Source organism: Schistocerca piceifrons, chromosome X, assembly GCF_021461385.2.
Source record: "Schistocerca piceifrons isolate TAMUIC-IGC-003096 chromosome X, iqSchPice1.1, whole genome shotgun sequence".
NCBI classification, from domain to species: domain Eukaryota; kingdom Metazoa; phylum Arthropoda; class Insecta; order Orthoptera; family Acrididae; genus Schistocerca; species Schistocerca piceifrons.
In genome coordinates, this window is record NC_060149.1 from 684,052,813 (window position 1) to 684,074,249 (window position 21,437).

A 21,437-nucleotide genomic window follows, 5' to 3' on the forward strand; every position below is an offset into this window, starting at 1 on the left:
CTGTTTCTGATCAAGAGGTGCTTCCTTCGCTCAGTATTTCGATATGCAGAATTCAATATGTGTATGTAGAGATGTCAATGGTCTCATGATGCAGCTAGGTGAACAACATAATCCACGGCAGTGGCGACTATTTATTGACTCCAGTAATACCAGTTTGAAAGCAGTACTACTGCATAATGGCAATGCATTTAGATCTGTACCTTTGGCTTACACAGTAGACATGAAAGAAATATATGAAACAATGGCTTTCCTGCTAGAGACAATCAAATATAAGGATAATGAATGGCAGCTTTGCTGTGATTTAAAAGTTGTTGCACTCCTTGCTGCTGCTTTTTGTGCCTTTGGGACAGCTGTGGCACCAAGAACCGCTATAAAGTCAAGGAATGGCCTATGAGGAATTCATATGTTCCTGGAAACGTAAATGTGAACAATACCCCATTGGTTGAGCCCAATAAAATCTTTTTGCCTCCCCTTCATATCAAATTGGGCCTTACCAACAACTTTATAAAAGCTCTGGATAAAGAAGGTGAGGCCTTTAATCGCTTAAAAGAAAAGTTTCCCGAATTAAGTGAGGCAAAGCTGAAAGAGGGTATATTTGTTGGACCACAAATAAGAAAATATGCTGAAAGATCCAACCTTTGATACCAAACTTACAGATATCCAATTAGCTACTTGGTCTTCTTTTAAAGCAATTCTGAAGGGCTTTTTGGGGAACAGAAAAGACAAAATCTATGCTACCGTTGTGAATGATTTGTTGGACAACTATAAGAACATGGAGTGTGGAATGTCGCTTAAAATTCACCTTTTACATTCTCACCTTGATTTCTTTCCTGAAAAATTGTGAGCCGTGATCGATGAGCATAGTGAACGCTTTCACCAAGACATTCTTACCGTGGAACACCGCTACCAAGGCCATTGGAACCCTTCGATGATGGGTGACTACTGTTGGGTCGTGTTAGGGAGAGTGATGAAACGACAAACAAAAGAAGAGCTCTGTCGTCGCATTTTTCAAAAACCAAATGTGATTAAAGGTGAAAATATCTTCTGAACTAATTTGGACCTGTTATTGGCATAATGTCCATTATACATACAAAATTGTGTTGATTTCGAACGTTTTGTATCTGTATTTTTGTTTGATTTAATTGTTTCAATTTTGTCTATTACCATTTTATATTCTGCTGTGTATCTAGGAAATGTGACGTCATAGAGAAAAACTGATTTTTACCAGTGTATTCAGCACCCCAAAATTAGGTAAACCCAACCATTTACAAACCATATGCAGAAAAAAGTTTAAATTTGTTAAGTAGTGTTATTGAATGTCCCTCGCGTATATTAACGAACCTGACAATTCCTCGCAATTGCTAAATATGTATGGAAATTAGATGTAAATCATAAACTCCTTCCAGCCCACTTGCCTCTGCCCATCTTCTCTTCCCCATCTCTTTGTCCATCTCCTCCTCTTCCCCTCTCTCTCTGTACATCACTTCTTCCCTCTTCTCCCTGTCCATCTCCTCCTACTTCCTATCTATGTCCATTTCCGCCCACCCTCCCCCGATGTCCTACTAGCTCCCTCTCACTGACCTTGAGCCTTGTTTATTGTCAGGTCAAACAAAACATAGATTGCGAACTGAAGTGTCTTAATGTGAATGGATAGTCCCTTAGGTACCTTTGGTATACAGAGTATGAGAGACACTTCTTCAGCTGCTGGAACTGTGAGGATAGTTGCTTGTATTACATTATTTCGCATGGTTTTAATCTGTGAAGGAGTAGCATTACAAAGCTTCAGACGATTCAGATAACGTGGTAGTATTCTAATCAAAAATGCTAAGCCATAAATTCAACATTCCTCTCTTCTGTGAAGCTCACAGTGAGGAAGGAAACAGGGAGCTCATTGTTGTGTATACAATTCATGTCTGAATATATAAGAGGAATATGGGAGTAACATAATTTCCAATCGTTTACATGTCCTACTATCGCAGTTCAAATTGACTGAAAGCAATAAATAGAAAGCATACATTTTCACAGCAGAGCACAGAATTTTCTTTCTCTTAGTCGATTTTAACAGAAAACCTGTCACAATCTTTTCAAAAAATGTTGACTGTTTCCGTCTAAGTTTGTATTAGAGTATCTGAAACGATTCTCCTCCTGCGTCGTCCGATGACCATAGATGTTAAGTCCCATAGTGCTCAGAGCCATTTGAACCATTTGAATCCTCCTGCGTCTGCGGCGGGGCGGGGTCGGTCGGTCGCATTTTTGTTAACGCTATCTTTCAGTCCATCTACCTCGATTGGACTCTTGCCGATGTCCCTTCACTCTGTGGTAGCAGATACGTGCTAGGCAGTTGATGAAACCACCACCTAATACCTACCACACACAGGTCGCGTAACTCTAGTTGAATGTCAGTTCCTGAAAGTTCATGATTAAAAAAATCGGGCGTTCGGGATATTCAGTCTACTTGCAGAAAAGCGTTTAGCATTAGATTAACTCTGCTTTTTATTTATTACGAAACACATGCAACGGCCATCAAGTCCGTATTTAATATGGTAAAACGTTATCATTCAAAGTTCACCGTCTGTATAACATATATTCAAAGCAGCCAGAATTTGAGTAAGTCCGATCCGTCAAATTTTCACGTTCTACCAGTCACAGACTCACAACTATTCGCGAGTTAAACATTCGGTCGTTTCAGTGGTCTTCTTCGTAAAAGGTGCTCGCCAAAATATTCCGAACAAATACTTCCACACTCCCTGATGAATCAACCTGCCGTCGCTATTGACACATCTCAGCAAAGCTCCCTTGATTTTCATAACATTCACAAGCTTTGTCCACAGCTTGATGGTGTTATACATGTATACAGCTTATTATTTAAAACTGACGTCACTGAAGTTTAGTCCTCCATTTTTTTGCCGAAAGAGAGAGGCTGTCTAATTCCACTTTCAAAATATGGCCACGGCTTATTTACTATTCTAATGCGGACATTATTCTCGTGGCTATGTCATTAGGTATTACTAACACGTGGGATCAAAGTTGAATTTGGATATTATGTGTGTGTTTCCAAGTTCTGTTTTCTAAACTTCGTTCAGCTTCATCGTGCTGTGTGCTTGAACTGCAACGCGTATGCTTGTAACGGTTTTCTTGTAGTTGGCAGTGATGGTGTGCTTTATGTTGTAACTATACTCGATGTCTAAGGCATGCATGTGGGAGATTACTTTTACTTCCCCTGTGTTTCGTGTGGCAAGTCCTCGTCCTCATCTGCGTATAATTTGTAGCGGGATTTGTATGTTATTTTCATTTGTTACCGCAAGACCTACATCGTCGGCGTGTGCCTTGCAGACAATGTCGTGGCCATGTGCATGTAATCCTCGACGCTTTTGCTGCAGAGTGACGAGTGAAGGTCCAATAGCAATGGGAAACAAGGCCATAGATATTGGGCAGCCAAGCCTCACTGAACAACTGAAATCAAAACTATTCGATAATTGAGCGATGATCTAAACCTTTCTCTAATATTCTGTGCATCACGTTGAGAGACCGTAGTATAAAGCCAATTGCACTCATTGACTCTAGGAGGTTGGAGTGGCTGTTCTTGGAGAGTATATTAGTTTATTTACTTATATTTCTCTCATTTGTTCGATGTCTAAAAACAAACGTTAAAATCACTGTGTGGTCCAACATGCAAAAATTGTTGAATGATTTTTGCTTGAACTCTATCATTTAAACAGACTTAAATATACATTTTGATTTTGGACTTTTGAGTCATTGCACTATTTTAGAAAATTAGTTCAAAATTGTTTTTACTTTTACGTAACTCATAACTTAGCAATAAAAACATGAAACATAATGGACTGACTTATTTCAAAAAATGGCTCTGAGCACTATGGGACTTAACAGCTATGGTCATCAGTCACCTACAACTCAGAACTACTTAAACCTAACTAACCTAAGGACATCACACAACACCCAGTCATCACGAGGCAGAGAAAATCCCTGACCCCGCCGGGAATCGAACCCGGGAACCCGGGCGCGACTGACTTACTTCCAAGAATATTACTTGAAAATGAAAATACAACAGTATTATTATTAGCCTCGGCGTATTTGCACTTCAAGAACATGGACTCAAATATTTAAATTATTGTGGTCTCACACAGTACTCGAAGAATAATCCTCTTACCAACATATTCAGGCTGTGGTAGTCGAAATCTGGCTATCGGCGTAAGCCGAAAAGTAGTCTTAAAACTAATGTTGCTCTCCGCTGCGGCTGATTGTTGTGAAAAAAAGTTTGTTGAATGTTAAAGCGGACGATCTCAGTGCTTCCGCTAGGATATAGCTTTTTAGGTCGACGCGTAATGGCGTCCGTTGAAGCAGCGGCCGCTAAAATTGTAGAGTTGTAAACGTATTAAGAAAAATTAATTCAATGCAAGGAACATGAGAGAGTGCTCACTGTATATCGAAATAACTCATATACAAACTTTAACGTACTATATTAACAAGGTTAACAGCATAAATGCTTACATTATTTTCGTGGTGCATGAAAAAAAAAATGGTTCAAATGGCTCTGAGCACTATGGGACTCAACTGCTGAGGTCATTAGTCCCCTAGAACTTAGAACTAGTTAAACCTAACTAACCTAAGGACATCACACACATCCATGCCCGAGGCAGGATTCGAACCTGCGACCGTAGCGGTCTCGCGGTTCCAGACTGCAGCGCCAGAACCGCGCGGCCACTTCGGCCGGCTTCGTGGTGCATGATGTCCGCTTCTTAATACTGGAAACAAGGGAAGAGGAGAGAAAGAGAAGAACAATCTAGGAGCGTTCTTTTCCCTTATTAATAGCATATAAGTTATTACATTTAAAGAGTTTATTCCTTGATACTAAGATTAAATTTTATATTTACTATAAAATAGGAAAATTTTACGCCGCCTATGCAGTTGGTGAGACACATAAGGTTCGTGTACATTTATTTCGTCGCGCGATAGACTTTTCGTTCCAAGCATTTTTCTTTAAATGTCTTTACGACAGAACTGTCACTGGGACGGCACAACCCCCCCTCCCCCTCCCCCAAATGTTCGTGGCACATCATTTTTTAAATTGTTTGTCACTAACATTTCCTTCCGTGCGTCCACAGCGCTCGCACACATTGTAAAGTCCTTACTGTTCACACTTTAGTAACACTTCCAATATCTTGTTGCTTTACAAGTTCCTTTGGTTTTTATTTTCATCTGTAGTCATTTAGACAAAACATGAAATTGAATAGTATTTAAATAAGACAAACATTACATACACAGGTAGTGATATTACGGTGAAATAAATCTCTCTGAGATTGGTTTTGTAAAACGATGTATCTGTATTACAATACCAAGGTCGATCTTACTTTGGCCGCTTTGACTTTGGCTGTTGCAGCTCAGATTGTGCTCACAGGCACTCATATTGGGAAAGTCCAAGATTTTGCAAATTCCCAGGGATTGTGACTATTTGCTCCTCATTTGGCAATGCCTGAGGGAAAACCCGAGTGAAAACCTAGGCGAAGCGATAAACTGACCCATTTTCATAGTTATTGAACTATTACTTCTTGCAAGATCTTGGTAGTACAGTAGGATGTGTTTGATTTTTGCCATGATATTGGTGAATGTGAAGTTATGTATGACAAATCGTTCATTCGTTGCAGAGAAAACTGTTATGCTTCGTGTTGTTGAGGCTGGTTCCTGGCGCCGCTGGTAGGCCCTGTGCGGTAACCATTGGAGACGGAGAGGTCGACGCCCGGTTCGTGCAGGCGCAGTACCCGTTGGCGCGTCGGTTGTGGCCACCTGATGCAGTTGGGCGGGTTGGAGTGGAGTGAGGTCCGCTACCGCCTCCCCGCCCCCCTCTCCCCCCACCACCCATTCACCGCCCAACACGATCCCTGGCAAGACTCCGAAGGCGTAGCATCTCGCCTTCGTCAGTGTACGTGGAAAAACAGACATACAACGTAACACTCCCTTCCCGCTACAGACGTTATAACTAGTGGGAAAAGGACGAATAATTGATTTGGTAGCTAATGTGAAGCTTTCCCAGTTCCTGGAGTCACAAGCTAGTACATTGTGTCAGAACTCATTACTTGTTTTGTATTGACACGCAGTTCACACGCTTTATTACTTTCGCAAATTCGTCTCACTTTAGTTTCGTGAATGACACTTTATTGCACACGTTGACTCGCAGGCACATTTTGGCGTCCAATGACGAGTACGCTACTATTTACCAGGCATCCATTGCGTCTCTGCTTTCGCTGTATTCGTAACAGTCCACAGAGCAAATGCGTATTGTTAATTTAAACGAAAGTATAGTCCGTCCCAAAGACATTAGCCTTGTGTTCGTTTTGTGATAAAGTTTCGCCGGCCGCCGGTGGCCGAGCGGTTCTAGGCGCTTCAGTCTGGAACCGCGCGACCGCTACGGTCGCAGGTTCGAATCCTGTCTCTGGCATGGATGTGTGTGATGTCCTTAAGTTAGTTAGGTTTAAGTATTTCTAAGTCCTAGGGGACTGATGACCTCAGATGTTAAGTCCCGTAGTGCTAAGAGCCATTTTTTTGTTAAAGTTTCCACACTTTTAGAGAACACACACACAGTTTTTCGCGCACGATATTGTCACCTTCCGTGTCTTTTCGCTATATAACGTTCAATATCGGCATTTCAGTGCCTATAATAAAAAGTTTAACTTTCACAGTGTCACGTAGTTCAAGATTAATTGGCTCGGCTAGCAAATTCAGCACCGACGTTTTTAAATTCAAATCACACTGTTTTTCAGTTCACTCAGGGCTCTACAGTTCTTTCTTTTACAAATTACAGGTCATAATTATGTTTGAATAAATAGAAAATGTGTCCAACAGATTTCAGACAATACTATTATAATTTCGTCCTATCTGTGGTGAGTCCCATGTCATGTCTGCACTTCTTGTCTCCCTGAGCCAGGCTCAACTTTACAGAAACTTTGCCCATACTGTTATCATTTATTTTTGACGTCTAAGACATTCATATACGCTCAAAGCGCAAGCTCCTATATTTATGGCTGCCTAACGAATTGCAAATCAGTCTTAATTATTTAAAGAAAAAATCCTAGTATTTTCAATCAAGGTTGCACTTTACAAGTGCCTATCTTTAGAGGCGTATGTTAGTTACGTGATTTCCTGCACACACGAGATATGAGGTGTCTTTGGTGTTAGCCGACCCTACTCTCATGTTCACCCTTAAAATCAGTGCTCAAACATCTCCCATTTCTTTCAGCGTATATCCTAAGGGCCGAATATACAACCTTTATATCTACATACTTCATTACTAACAAGAAATAGCACTTTTTTCTGGACACTAACGGCAAGTTCAAATTGAAATTCTTTCAGCATTCTGTGCTGTCATTTACGCTTGAATAATTCTTTAGGATATACACAAACGTATGGCATACATCATATTTTTCAAAATTTGAAATGATTTTAACAGCAGTAGTACTCTGTACTTGGTACAGTTACTCACATAAACTAACTTCTAATGCATGGTTTTCTCAACCTTCAGGTATTAAAATATTCTGTCTTCACATTAGAAAATATATCGCAAGTTTAAACTACTGCTTACTAATTTATTTACTGTTCTACTGAACAAATCTTTCTAAATCTTTATACGTGTTTATGCTACTGCAACAAGCGGGCTGTTATACGAAGAAGAGGATGGTTCAATTACCCATATTGCATCATCTTTCGTATCTCTTTCGTTCCTACCTCCTTTTTGGAGTCATGGGACGGTGTAGTTAGCATGGCAATACGTGCTATGAGGCGCTACTCCTATATTGTAGGTATATCCCTTGATAGTACCCGTCCTCTCTGAAAACACATGCACATATTGTATAAGCAACTGAGTCAGTTCCTTATATTGTGCAGGAGACAAATATTCCGATTCTAACACTTTACTATTTATGAACTCCCTTTTTTCTTCGACGTTCTCGTTTATAAATTCATTATAATATTCTTTTGGTTCATATAAGCCAGCGTCTGAATGCATAGCCAGTAGACTTCCATAATTTACTCGAAAGCTTCGGCAGTATTTGCCGTGATTTTCTTGCGTGCGAGGCAATGGCAACAGAATTCGCTTACCCTTGTTTACAAGACTTAGTTCTCCACACAAGAGGTCGATTATTGCGTCCCTCTGGCGTAGGAACTCGGTTCCCAGGATGCAAGCAACCATAAACCTTTTGACTAATAGAAACGAGCTCTTTGTGGCTTCATTTCCTACTCCGAACTCAACTTGCACATCGTGCCTTATCTCTTGAGACTCTGCGCCTATTGCGCCTGTCAATCGGCAATTTTTAACCGGTAAGAATGGCTCTGAGCGCTATGGGACTTACCATCTGAGGTCATCAGTCCCTTAGAACTGCTTAAACCTAACTAACCTAAGGACATCACACACATACATGCCATAGGCAGGATTCGAACCTGCGACCGTAGCGGTCGCGCTGTTCCAGACTGAAGCGCCTAGAACCGCTCGGCCACAGCGGCAGGCTTAACCGCTAAGACAGGTAGACTGTTATTTCGACTTATGTGCTTATACAATTCTACACTCAGGACGTTTGCCGACGCACCTGTGTCCACTACCACCTGGATCGGAACGCCATAGATTTCTGCTTGTAATACGGCCTGCACAATATCTTTATCAGTTTGTTGACACTTCTGAGGTACGTTCATTAATTCATTCTCAATGTTAACTCTATTATTGTATTTCAGCATTTTTAGATTTGTGTCTTGTGTGTGGAATATGCCCTCACTACACCCTCTCACAGCCAGCAATTGAGAGAAGATTGTGGCTGGTTTTAGTCTGACACGTCGATTATAGTGGCTTGACAGTTGTCGCTCACCTCCACTATCTTCACGTTATGATTTCGATTATTATTATGGTTTTTGGGTCGGCTGTTTTGCCTCCCCAGTAGTGTAGATTGAAAAGCCGTATTATTTTGATATTGTTGCTGGTTGCTGTAACCACCCGTCATATTTGGAGGTTGGTTGGAATTCTGTGCCCATCGTGGCGACGTATTTGGTCGCCGCTGCGCTGGTTGTTCATTGTACTCGCGTCCATTGTATCAGTTGTTCATGCGCTCGTCGTGACGCTTTTTCCTACTTTGATTCGGATACTCATTACCATTATTCGGCCCCCGATTTGGTTGCCTCCATTACGTATACCATTACCGTTAAGTGTTTGGTTAATACTGTTGCAGTTGTTTTCAGCTTCTTGCTGGCTACAACCTGCGTGATTAAGTTTACTTTCACTTTTCATGTCTTCGATAAGCAAATCTACAGAGTCAACAACCTCCGTAAACTGTTCAATGTCATACTCCGGTAAATTAATAAAGTATTTTTTATATCACCAGGTAATTTCATTTTAGTTAGCCTTATTGTGTCCCGGCCATGTTCATTCAAGTATCTAGTCTTATTGACACACTTTTCGAAATACTTGCGGAGAGTTCCCAGTCTGGGATTGAACATCTCAGAACTGTGAAACTCTTTCCTTAGTCTTTCCTGTATACAACTGGACCAGAACTTTTGTAAAAATGCGTATGGTATGGCATCTCTCGGACGCGTCCGTTGCCCAGAGTGCCACTTCACCTTGTATTACCGACACAATAAATTGAATTCTTTGCCTTTCTGTCCATCCCCGTGAAGAAACATTACGAAAACTTTTAATGAACACGACAGGGTATACGGTACGCTTTTCATTGTTGATCGGTTGAAACTGCCTATGTTTTATAACATTATCCTCTTTATGGTACAGTGAATTACCACTGTCCTTTTCCATTCTTATATCCGGCGGTGAACAGTAAGGCATTCCGCACTGTGAACTGCTGTTGTCAACCAGTGGTGCATGTGCGTAAGCGCTCTGCGCATTGTTCATGTTGTTGCTCGTTTCCAACCCAGGAACCTGGCTGGCTACCGGTCTTCAACAGTCAGCTTGCTATTCCGGTTTGGTTAGTCTCCGAGCGACATCTCTTTGCCAAACGGGGAACTCCGCTGGTGTACGTGACTCCATCTGAAATACGCGTAATTCTGCTTGAATTGCGGCAGCGCTGGTGTCGGTTTTCGCGCTCAGATCCGGTGTCGCTTGTTCACAGCTCATTTTATGCTTCGATCTTTTATGAGATTTCGCGATCCTTTACAGATAGCCACTCATCAAACTCTTTTTAGACCTTTAGTGCTTGGGCGACTAGATTTTTGTCTATGTTCTGACGTGCCTCAAACTCTACATTTTCGACACGACTTGCCAAGTTTTGAACCTCGTATTTAAGGCTAGTGTCAGCTATTTGTAACTTTCGCGTCTCACTGGTTAAACGAGATCCGGCATTTCTCTGTATACACCACGCAGTTCCACAAGTTCGGAATGTATGCTACTCAACTTTTTCTCTAAAATTTGTTCTCTTTGTTCAAGTTTCCTATCACGCTCTTGTTGTTATTTCTCTAAAATTTGTTCTCTTTGTTCAAGTTTCCTATCACGCTCTTGTTCACGCTCATTGAGCATTTTAAATAACCGCCCTTTCTGATCGAGTCGTCGCAAAAATTCTGCGAAGGGGTCGGCAATAGGTGAACACATAGGTGTTCCATCTGTCGTACCACTTGACTCGCCTCCCTCCAAATGCAGTGGAGTTATAGGTCATACATGTTTAGTATTGTATGGTGCATCATTTGGTATCCACAGAGCTTCGTTCCCCACTTCGGAAGAGATGTTTTCCGATGCGGTGGCATGGGATTCATTTCCATTCCGAACATTGTTTTCTACTTCCATATCGAGCAAATGGTGCTCGTCAGATACAGGTGCTTTTCCCTGACCTACTTTACCCATCATGGATTTAATTTGGCACAACTAAAACTTCAAATACTACCAAAAATGTACATACGAGGGTTGGAACTTAAGTAGTGGCAACTAATTATTCACAACCGATACAAAAGAGTTAAATGTTTGCACCTGTTACTGACCTTCAAAGTAGTCACCAGTGTTGTGTAGAACCAGTTGCCTGTGATGTGGAAGGCAGAGCCTGTTCTGTTGATGGTGCGAATGCAGCGGTCTACTGCCTGTCGAATCTCTGGAACAGTTCTGAAGCGAATGACACGAAGTGGTTCCTTCATCTTCGGAATCAAATCAAAGTCAGAAGGAGTTAAGTTGAGGAAGTATGCTGGATGGTACAGTACCTCCCAGTGCCATCGACGAAACAGATCAGACAGCTTGCACTGTATCCGCACCCGCATTGTCGTACAAAACGATGGGTGGGTTGCACAGAAAGTGTCGCCGCTTCTTTCGCAAAGCTGGTCACAAGTGATGCTACAAAAAGGAAGAGATCAGCTGTTTATAATTTTATTTCGTGTGTATTTATTTCGTCGCGCGATACACTTCTTGTTCCAAGCCTGCCTTTTGTAATGTCTTTTACGACAAAACTGTCACTGGGACGGCACAAGGTACTGATGGATGACCATGTCAATAGGCTTTACTGAATTTACTGATTGCATCGCTCATATAATGTTAAGGACTCCTGCTGTAACTATAATGTCCCTGTAATCACACACGGTGTCGAGTATTGATCTGTCCTTGATAGGTTCCGGTGGTCTCAAGTATTATCCTCTTGTGCCTTTGTGCAAGAATGCGGACCATTATTCTGTAGTTACTGTTAAGCAGTGTCATAGGTCGGAGGCTTGCGAGAGACCCATTACGTAGATTTTTCGGAATGAGCACAACCATTCCTTCCATGGTATCTTTCGGGATTGCGAAGTCAGGTGTCAAAAGTTCGCTATATATTTGTAATAATGTAGCTGTCAATTGGTAAAACTCTGCAGGTACGCCATCTGGCCCAGGGGATTATTTTTTCCGAGTAAGTGCTACTGCAGCATGTATATGATGTTCACCGATCTCCTCTGTAAGATTGTGATATGCTATAATTCTAAGTTTCCCTTGAAGATTTCGTAACATTTATGCCCGTGTGTTGTTACCAACAGCACTGCGGGACATACTCGTAAGTTGTGCAAAATGTCTGCATATTTCTTCTTTAATTTCCTGTAGGGTGGTTCAAACTGTTCTGTCATTGGTTTTGACTTCTGTAAAAATTTTCGCTTGCCCATCTTCTTTTCGCGTGCAACATGAAAAACTCATGTTTCTTCGAGGACAACCGTGTCCTGCCTTCACGACGGAACTTCGTGTCCTAATTGTTTGCGCTTCAGACCTAAAATTTTTGATTTTATTTTCTTAATCTGGGTACTGTTCCTAATTTCCTGCGCATGTTGTTTGTGGAGATCCCCACAAACGCTGGTAATAAAATTCAACTGTTTTCTTATACCTGAACTTTTTCTGCGCGAGGAATCCATTAACGCTTTCCGTAGTCTCCGCTTGGCATATTGAAGCCACCGTGCCAAAGGAGAGCTATAAGAAAGAAACTTCCTCCCAAATTCTTCCCATGTGGTGCTAAAACGCTCGCTACATGCTGCATCTAGCAGATGCTCGACATTTAAGTTCCGGTATTTCCGTGCTCGATGGGATTTTGAAGTTCCATATTTAATGTCGTTATGTATGCTGCATGGTCGGAAAAGCTTGTAGGCCACACTTTCATCTGCAGTACAGCAAGGCGCGTCACTGTTTTTAGCTAACACGTTTCAGATAGTCTTTAACTCTTCCACTATGTACGCTAACTTTGTGGACGCGTTAAAACTGTGTACTTAAACTTTGGGATTTACAACACAGTTAAAGTCACCCGCAATGACAATATTGGTATGGAGCGTACCAAACAGGGGAGCGATTTCACGTTTGAAAAATTCTTCTCTATTGCATGATGGCTGCTTCCTGACGTGAGTATATATTGATGATCCTCGTGTTATACAATTTGCAAAATATGCCTCTACTATTAGGAAGAGTTTCAACGTCGTTAACGACAATTCCTTCTTTCGTTTGCATCACTGTCCCTAGTTCGCTTCCATGTTCAAAGTTAAGAAATAGCATATACCCAATTATGTCATTTAAATCATTGCCTTTAACTTGAAGTATGGCAAAGTCGATGTCAGCGGCACATAAAAAATTTTTCAAGTTTCTCAACTTAAGTGAACTTCGTGTACTGTGGTGGTGGTCTTGAACGGTGAGTCATAATTTTTTGAGCATTTAAGAGCTCTCATAACTGCCAACCACGCTTTGGCCGTTTTAATCTCTATCTGACACATAACAACATACTGTTATCTGACTCGCTACGTACGCGGTTTTACTGCCTAACAGATCCTTCGCAGAGTCAGTCTTTGCCTCGTCAGTGGATGCCGGTATTTCGTTCATCTCTGCATCCTCAGTTGGTTGGTCTGCTCGGTTCCCTTGGGTTGTAAGATTATTTACATTTGCTCCTAAGTCGCAAGAGGTCTGTTTTGTCTCACAGTTATTTGTTTCACCTGCAATGTGGCTCAGTTTAGAAGGGATGCGGGAACTTAGGATGGATGGTACTAGCAGACTGTGCACAGAGGTTCCCACAGATCCTTCGCTGATTTTGCTAGCCCTTGCACGTATTATCGGAACAATTTGCTCGAGGCCTTCGTACGCAAGCCTTCACTCATTGCTTTTTTCTATAGGAACGACTTTCTAGTTTAGGCTCCGAAGACTACGCTGCAGTTTCCTGGTCCTGATCAGAAAAGTTATCGTTAGCAAATACTACTTCAGAAACTTTCAAGTCATTTGGGAAGTTGGTGACTGGGGCTTTCGTCACAGGTTCCGTGAGTTAAGGTTTGGTCAAGGACGGCCCCGCAATTTCGGTGGTCTCCATCGGAATGTCACTTGCACTAGCATTCGTGAGTGTTGTCATAATCGGGATGGGTTAGTAGTTTCTGATACGTGAGTAATTGTACCATTCGTCATAGGTTCTGTTAGCTGCTTTGTGGTCAGGGACACCTTCACAATATCTGTGGTCTCATTTGGAACGACTCTTCCACTTACATTGTCATTCAGGATCGTTGCTGTAATTGGGGTGGGTGGTTTCTGTCCCGTAGCAGCCACCACTAAAGTTTGCGGTAAAGTGCCGTACCCGCAGCTCTTGCTGCTTCGCCGACCGGCAGCCCGGCCATGCGCCTCTGTACACATTGGGCACGCACGTGACCTGATTCACCGCATCCAGCGCAAGTTCTGGGCTGCCCATTATAGATAGCCATGGCTCAGTATCCGCAAACATTAATGTAGGACGGAATATGACGTTGCACATCGACTTCAATACAGGGAACTTGGGGGCAATGGACCACCTCTCGGCAATATTACTTAAGATTACCCATAACTCGAGACTACTGTATTAATATATTCAGCAGGCACTTCCGACAGTGTCTAAAAATTCTGACAGTGCTGATACGCAGTCCGGTAAGTGAAAAACTAAGACCACTTATCTTGCCATCACAACGTTTAAATTTGAAACTGATTCCACACGATTCTATTACTTTCTCAAAACATTCTACATTCGTCAGTTTCACAAAACAGACACAGTGACAGTCGACATACGGATTATCATATAATCTACGAAATTCATTTTCAGTTTTTCTTCTAGGAACTTTTCAGCCTTGAAGGAAGCCAATATAATTCAATTTCAATCGAAAGGAAACTTCAAAGAGCCTTTCCTACTTAGCTCAAACATCACGGCATTTTCTAGTTATCTGACGACCGCTCGACAATAAGCAGACGTTTTCTTAAGAGCAAGAGAAGACTAACAGACCTTCTTACCTTCCTACATAGACATACACTTTCTCAACCCACAGTGTTGCCATATCACAATTGTGAGAGCTGTTCGGGAATTTGACGTTCTTAAGTAAACGGCTCAGACTTCCTCTCTGCGGCAGTCGGCCAGGCCAAGTTTTGTGCCTAATATTTTACTTTCATGTCATCTCAATGAAATATTCTAAATGGCTTCCATTTAACATGTGACGCTGAGTAAGTAAAATTCATTGTTTGATACTAGATTTGACTTTTGGCACCTAAGCTGCGATTGCTGTCTAATGTCACGTTCCGAGTAATCTACATTAGAAAATATTGACATAATAATAAAAGTGCAGTGTATTGTTGGCATAGCAGTGACACGATCGATTGCCAATGCGCTGGTCGATAAGCAAGTCCGTTCGGGTCTCACTGGCGAAACGCTGCGGTTTGGAAGTTTTCTCTCGTTTTCTTTATTCGATCTTCTAACTGTCAGAACGAAATTCAGTGACTAAATCATACGAGAAGCTCTGTATCATAAGCCATCTCAGAACCTCAAATCAATACGTTCTAGAAATGAACACAAGCGTCTGTCTGGGAAAAACTGAGTTGCTTCAAAAGAAAGGCTCAGAAAAGGCACAAGAAGACTATTAATGACAGTAATTTATGGTTTGGTTGCATTTAGGGTATCATTGCCTGAGACAAACAAGCAATATACACACAGAGGTCAATCTGGAGGTGAAATCCATACTGAATGCAACCTTCTTAATAACTATCGTTTTGTATCTGCATCAGAAGAGATACATCTTCGTTGTATATATATATATATATATATATATATATATTGATTACTATGTGACATGACTGAATCATTTCTCAAATGTGACTGGAACAAACAGCTCTACCTGTCCCCTTATATATATATATTGCAAGGTAGCAGTATTTTGCACCTTACTGTAATATAATAATTGTTGCAAAGACGAGTTAGATATCGGTTATTACGTTATTTGTCAGGCAATCAGCCTATTGAAATTAATATAGGGAGTATCAGACGGCGTAAGACGCGTATTAACTTTAAGAAATTCGCATGTTGCATGAAGTCGGGGTTCAGGTGATATTTTCACGGAGTTTGGCTGGAGGAGACGAGCGGCACTGCTCAAAGGCAGGGCAGAGGGGTGGCCGACCATTACGAGTCGGCATACGAAAGCGTCCCACTGGGGGAGACGCGCTGCCGGAGCAGGTAGGCGGGGCCTTTGAGGGACGGCGCCTCGTTGGCGCTGAACGTTAGGTCGACGCCACTATGTCGAGATGAGCTGGGGCCTAAGGGAGCCTTCCCACGAATCTTAACGTTTTCTGGGGCTTTCTAAGAAACGCGGTTAAGCTAGTGGTTCAAATGGCACTGAGCACTATGGGACGCAACTGCTGTGGTCATAAGTCCCCTAGAACTTAGAACTACTTAAACCTAACTAACCTAAGGACATCACACACATCCACACCCGAGGCAGGGTTCGAACCTGCGACCGTAGCGGTCGTGCGGTTCCAGACTGTAGCGCCTTTAACCGCTCGGCCACTCCGGCCGGCTGTTAAGCTAGTGCAATGACCTTTTCCCGCACGAGGGCGAACAGAGAGACACGATTAGTGGGTTCAATTTTGAACGGAGTTTCAGTTTATTCCACAGAACATTCTAGGCGCAGTAAGGCGCAGAATGTTTTAATTGGCGGGAAGAAGTCAGGAAATAATAGTGGGAGCGAAATGTGCTGGTCTAGAGCCACGGGATTGGGCAGCTCGACAAATAGCGTGAGGGTGCTGATTTTTGCAGAGGGAAGCCTTTGGAGCTGTTATCGAGGAGAAGCGTCTTAGCTCTTGTAGCAAGCGGACGTCTTGCTTTCGGCTCTGCTGTAGGAGAGTAAATTCTTTTCAGTGTGCTGTGCAGAACTTTGAATAAGTCTGCCAGCTGCAACTGAAACTAGTATTCAGGTAGGGGCACTGTCACGTTTTACTGTTAGAGACAGGCTGATTCCGCTAATTACGTTTGGGAATACTGTCTCACAGGAAGGAGACAGGAGCAGAGCAATTTCCTTGAGCCACACTTTATTGAAGACGTTATTGGATTCCGCCTTTGGGCTGGAGAGTCCCGTCTTAACGAGTGCGAGACGATTGGAAAGCAAGCAGAATAAGCTTTTGAACAGCAGTTTACGAACACGAAGCCTGTTAGCGAAAATATATTCATTTTTGCTGAAATTGAGGCTCCTCGACGACGCTGACGCCATCGGCAGCTTGCTGACCTGTCCACGATGCTGCATTTGGTAAAGTGATGCTCAGATTCGGCATTTAATCCTATATTACGCACGTCTGTGATTACCAGAGCTCAGTTTTCCAGCCACGCTCTTATTGTGAATTTGTTAATTGCAGTAGGTTTGTCTGACGTATTTTATGCCGTCTGACACGGGGAGAGAGTAGAAAATAACATGTACAGATGCGTTATCCGACCTTAAGAGTTAGTTTTGGAATTTAAGGGCCATTGCCATCACTAACTTAATTTTATCACTTAAAATGTATGTCATTGTTCTGTTTGATGTTAGGAAGATTGGTGTTCAATAAATGTGTTCAATGCTATCCTTGTTTGTTTAGTAGTAATAAGTTCCCTGAACACTATTTAGTTATTAAATATTAATCAAAATTAGTGAAGGGGCAGATTTAATTAACAGTTTGCGTCTCATAACAGGCCTTCAGCCAGAGCCAACGACCCGATCCAGTAAGCAAAGTGAACAAGTAAAAGTATTAGGGTCCCTAATCATCATTATATTGAATGAAACCCCTTCCAATATAACATGTGTATAATTTAGCTGCATTTTCTGAAGCAGTTCAATCATGGTGCTAGAAGACGTGCTTCAGAGGCTCTCAATCCATTTTCTGCATGATCAGTTATCACATGAGTAACTTTGCTATCATTGTGTCGAAATTTTATGACACTTGCGTTAGCAGCTATTAAGTTCTCACACTCCCCCGCACACCGCGTCTCCAAAACAACCTAATCTAATGAAACCTAACAGAATACCTACTGCACCTCTTTCAATCAGCTTATATTCTTCGTAACTCCGTCCATGGAATTCAAATTCAGATGAACTGTCTCCATTTCCGTCGTCGAAGACTTAATGCGCACTTCCACTCGGTATATCACATCTTTTTCATGGAAAAGGTATGACATCACAGACTGTATCATACCATTTCTTAAGTACAGCGTATATGACAGGTAGATTGGGGTAGTGGTTAAGGGGGTCAGTTTATAATCCGCAGGTAATTCTGCCACTTCCATGAATGTTCATTGGCGCTAAGCAGTATTAATTTAGTAGCACATCGAGCATTATTAAAAATTCATAATTTAAAGAATTCATAAGTATATAACAGAGGATGCAGTGGACTCAGACGCTCGCCTACATTTACAGTTTTTCTCTTTATGTACTACGATTTATGTTTCGCATTAAGAGAAAATGATACCTCATTTCCGCTTTCGTCAGTATTGCCGACCTGCCTGCTTGTAAATAAGGAGACCATATATCAATTTGTTCCCGTCTCTCGACGTAAAAAAAAAACAAAATACTTTTTCTTTATTGCTTTCATCAGCATTGACGTCATGCACAAAGTCACCAAAAAGTACGTTTCATGTTTGTCTTAGTCTTTTAGGTCAATGGTTGTACAATAATTTAAAATCAAGGGTCTATGTAACGAGTTTTACGTATAATCTGCTCCACTTTTTATAGAGGAAGAAATAAGACGAACGAATTTTCATCCTCTTCGAGAGAATGCATAACGTTCATTTGTCATAGACAAAACGTTCTCCTTTACAAAAAAATAATTCAGTAACATGGCCAGTTTCTGTACTCTTCTACAACTGCATTTAGCCGCCGGGGAACACAAGCCACGAGTTTCCGGATGAGTCAATTGTTCTGTGACAATTCTTCCCATTCTTCGTGAACTGCCAGTTTAACAGCTCACGTCGCTGATCATTTCAGACTACAGTTTTACATAGTTCGCTCTTTTTACAGGAGAACAGCCTGGATGAATATTTGGCCTACCGAAAGTATCAGACAAACAAAAGGAAACATTACGCTGTCCAGAATTCGCTGTATTAAGGACTAGGAAACGGACAGTCCACTTGCCACAGTATGCCGCAACCATCAGCTGAAATGTATCTCCAAATTGTGACAGCTCTTGATTCTCACTTTTGCTCTGATGTAGATATTTGCTGCCGTACCTCGCTTCACTTGGTCTATACACATAGACTGAGATATTTTGCGCTGAAGAAAACATTTTCTCGATCGTAGATATTGTAATGTTGATGCATTAATTTGTTCTGAAAGCGGTGCTGATACTCAAGACAATAAAAGCGGGTTAAATGCTGTGAGCTACCTGGCGAAGTTAACCTTGCATTACTGAGCAACTGTTTCACCACGTATCCAATCCTCCTTACCAAATTCCCAACCAGACTAACATTAGATATTTTAGATGTTAACCTGTAATAAAGGTGATTAAATTTTCAGTTAGGCTGAACTCAAGAAACCCATTGTCCTACAGTCTTAGCAGAGACACGCTTAGCCGGAGATCTTACCACTTCTGACGCTCGCCCCGGACAGACTGCTGGGCCCCTCCTGAAGGTGCTTCACAGATACAAACGGAAGTGACCAGAGAGGCAACTTCCTATACCAACATGACAAGGGATGGACAGGACCATACCAAGAATAGAAACCTCTTTGCTTTTAGAAACCGTAGCTACCAGTTCCGACATTGATCCTACTGTTTTCTAGCAGAAAGGCTTGTCTGCTACCATCAAGCATGCAACTGGAAATACATTTGATCATTCATCCTTTCACACAGAAGGGAAGGGGGATGACAGTATCTTATCATATACAGGATATAAAAGAAAGCTGATGTAGGTTCCGTATGAGACTATGTGACATGAATTACGTATAAACTGTGTTTTAAAGTGTAGTGGTGTGACAGATCGTTCTTGATTATGTGTCAAAGTAGCGCGTTCCACTGCTCAGTCTCCTCCCAGATGGAGTCAGAAACACCACAGTAAATTTAGAGGTGGAATGTATGCTGTAAATGACAACAGTTTTAAGAAATTAACATGAAAGGAATGTAACAGAAACAATTCATAACCCCAACGCTCCAGGAAAAGACTGTGCAGGGAATTTTCTGGCAATGCTAGGACATTCCCAAGCAGGCTTCTCACACCCAACTTAAACCAAAAATGTAAAGAAAGGGCAAAAGGTCACCAGCTACTTGTTAAAACACAATAATTTCAACACATCTTTAGAATCTACCAATTTCAGAGAAAAAAAAATCTGTGACACTCATTTAAAAGATAGTGTAGACCTAATTCGGTCAGCAAGTAAAAACAATGGTCCCTGAATCATTAATATGAAAACAGTTCCTGGCTGTTACCCTTATGGAGTTCACCAGTATTTGCTCATTGCAAAAGCCAGCGGATCACAGGAAAATTTATGACTGTTTATTAACGAGAAAAAATTTATGAAAATAGCAAAGGTGCCACAGCAATTAAAAAAACCATGAAAATAACATCAGTATTATGAAGCAGAACATTACAATGCACAATCTGAGAAAGCAAAAAAAAAAAAAGATAAGAAAAAAAATATGTTTTACAAAGTGGTTATCGCAAAAAAATTCTATATCTTATAAAACTAATAATTTGTAGAATTAAAATAACTTTGTGGCACTAATTTAATCACTCTACTATATTTCAGTTATTAGCAAACAATGATCACTGTGTCGTTATACTGAAACTACAATTAATTAAGTGACTGTTACCCTTATGGGGTTCCTCACAATAAATATGCCCCACGCAAAGGCTAATCGATCACAGTCCAATGAGAATGAATAGTTATCTGACTGATAAACAAAGCAATGCCACAGGAACGAATTTACGAAACAAGATATCACAAATCTAATACATCACACAAAACAAACATTGATAAATAAAACAGCTCTGAAAGTACAATATTCAACGTCTAAAAAAACAATAACTAAAACACCTGCAAAATACAAGAGTCAAGGTCTAAAAAAAAAAATAAAACACCTGCAAAATACAAGAGTCAGACTGATAAAAAAACACCAATAAATTGAACCCCTGCAAAATATATGAGTCAAAGTTTCTCTGAAAGAAACACATGTATATGCATTGGACTAAGAACCGTATAATCACTGTTCACTGGCACACTCAGTAGTTCCACTGTTCAGAGGCATAATATAAATGGGGGTGGGTTCGTCGTCGCAGCTGTCAGTGGGGATTTTTGTCCATCTGTTGCGTGCAATCCCGCCGTCTCTGCCCTCTCATGAAGTTTCTCTTAGTGGCCCGTGTCACGTACATCTGTATTCGGTTCCATGTTTGTGTTGTCAAATTCGTGCGGTATCCTCGTTTGACTCGCCAGGTTGATATTCCTGGGCAAGGATGAGACTTAGTGGCTCTTCTATGTGCCACCCTTAGCAACCAGAGAACACCGAACCATGATTTAATGTCGCTTGACAATGGACTTCCGCCAGGAAATGTTGACAGGCGTCGTAGAAGCCTCCAAGTTTCTTTGGATAGTACCTGTCAAAAGGCTCCATGCCTCTTTATCCCCTGTGTTCTGTCGATTCACCGTGGCCGTCTCGTCACGGTCGCGTGCGTGTGGTGCGTTGCCAGCAGATGGATTTCCGCGCAGGGGACCGCTTGGCCATCTCAGGTCAC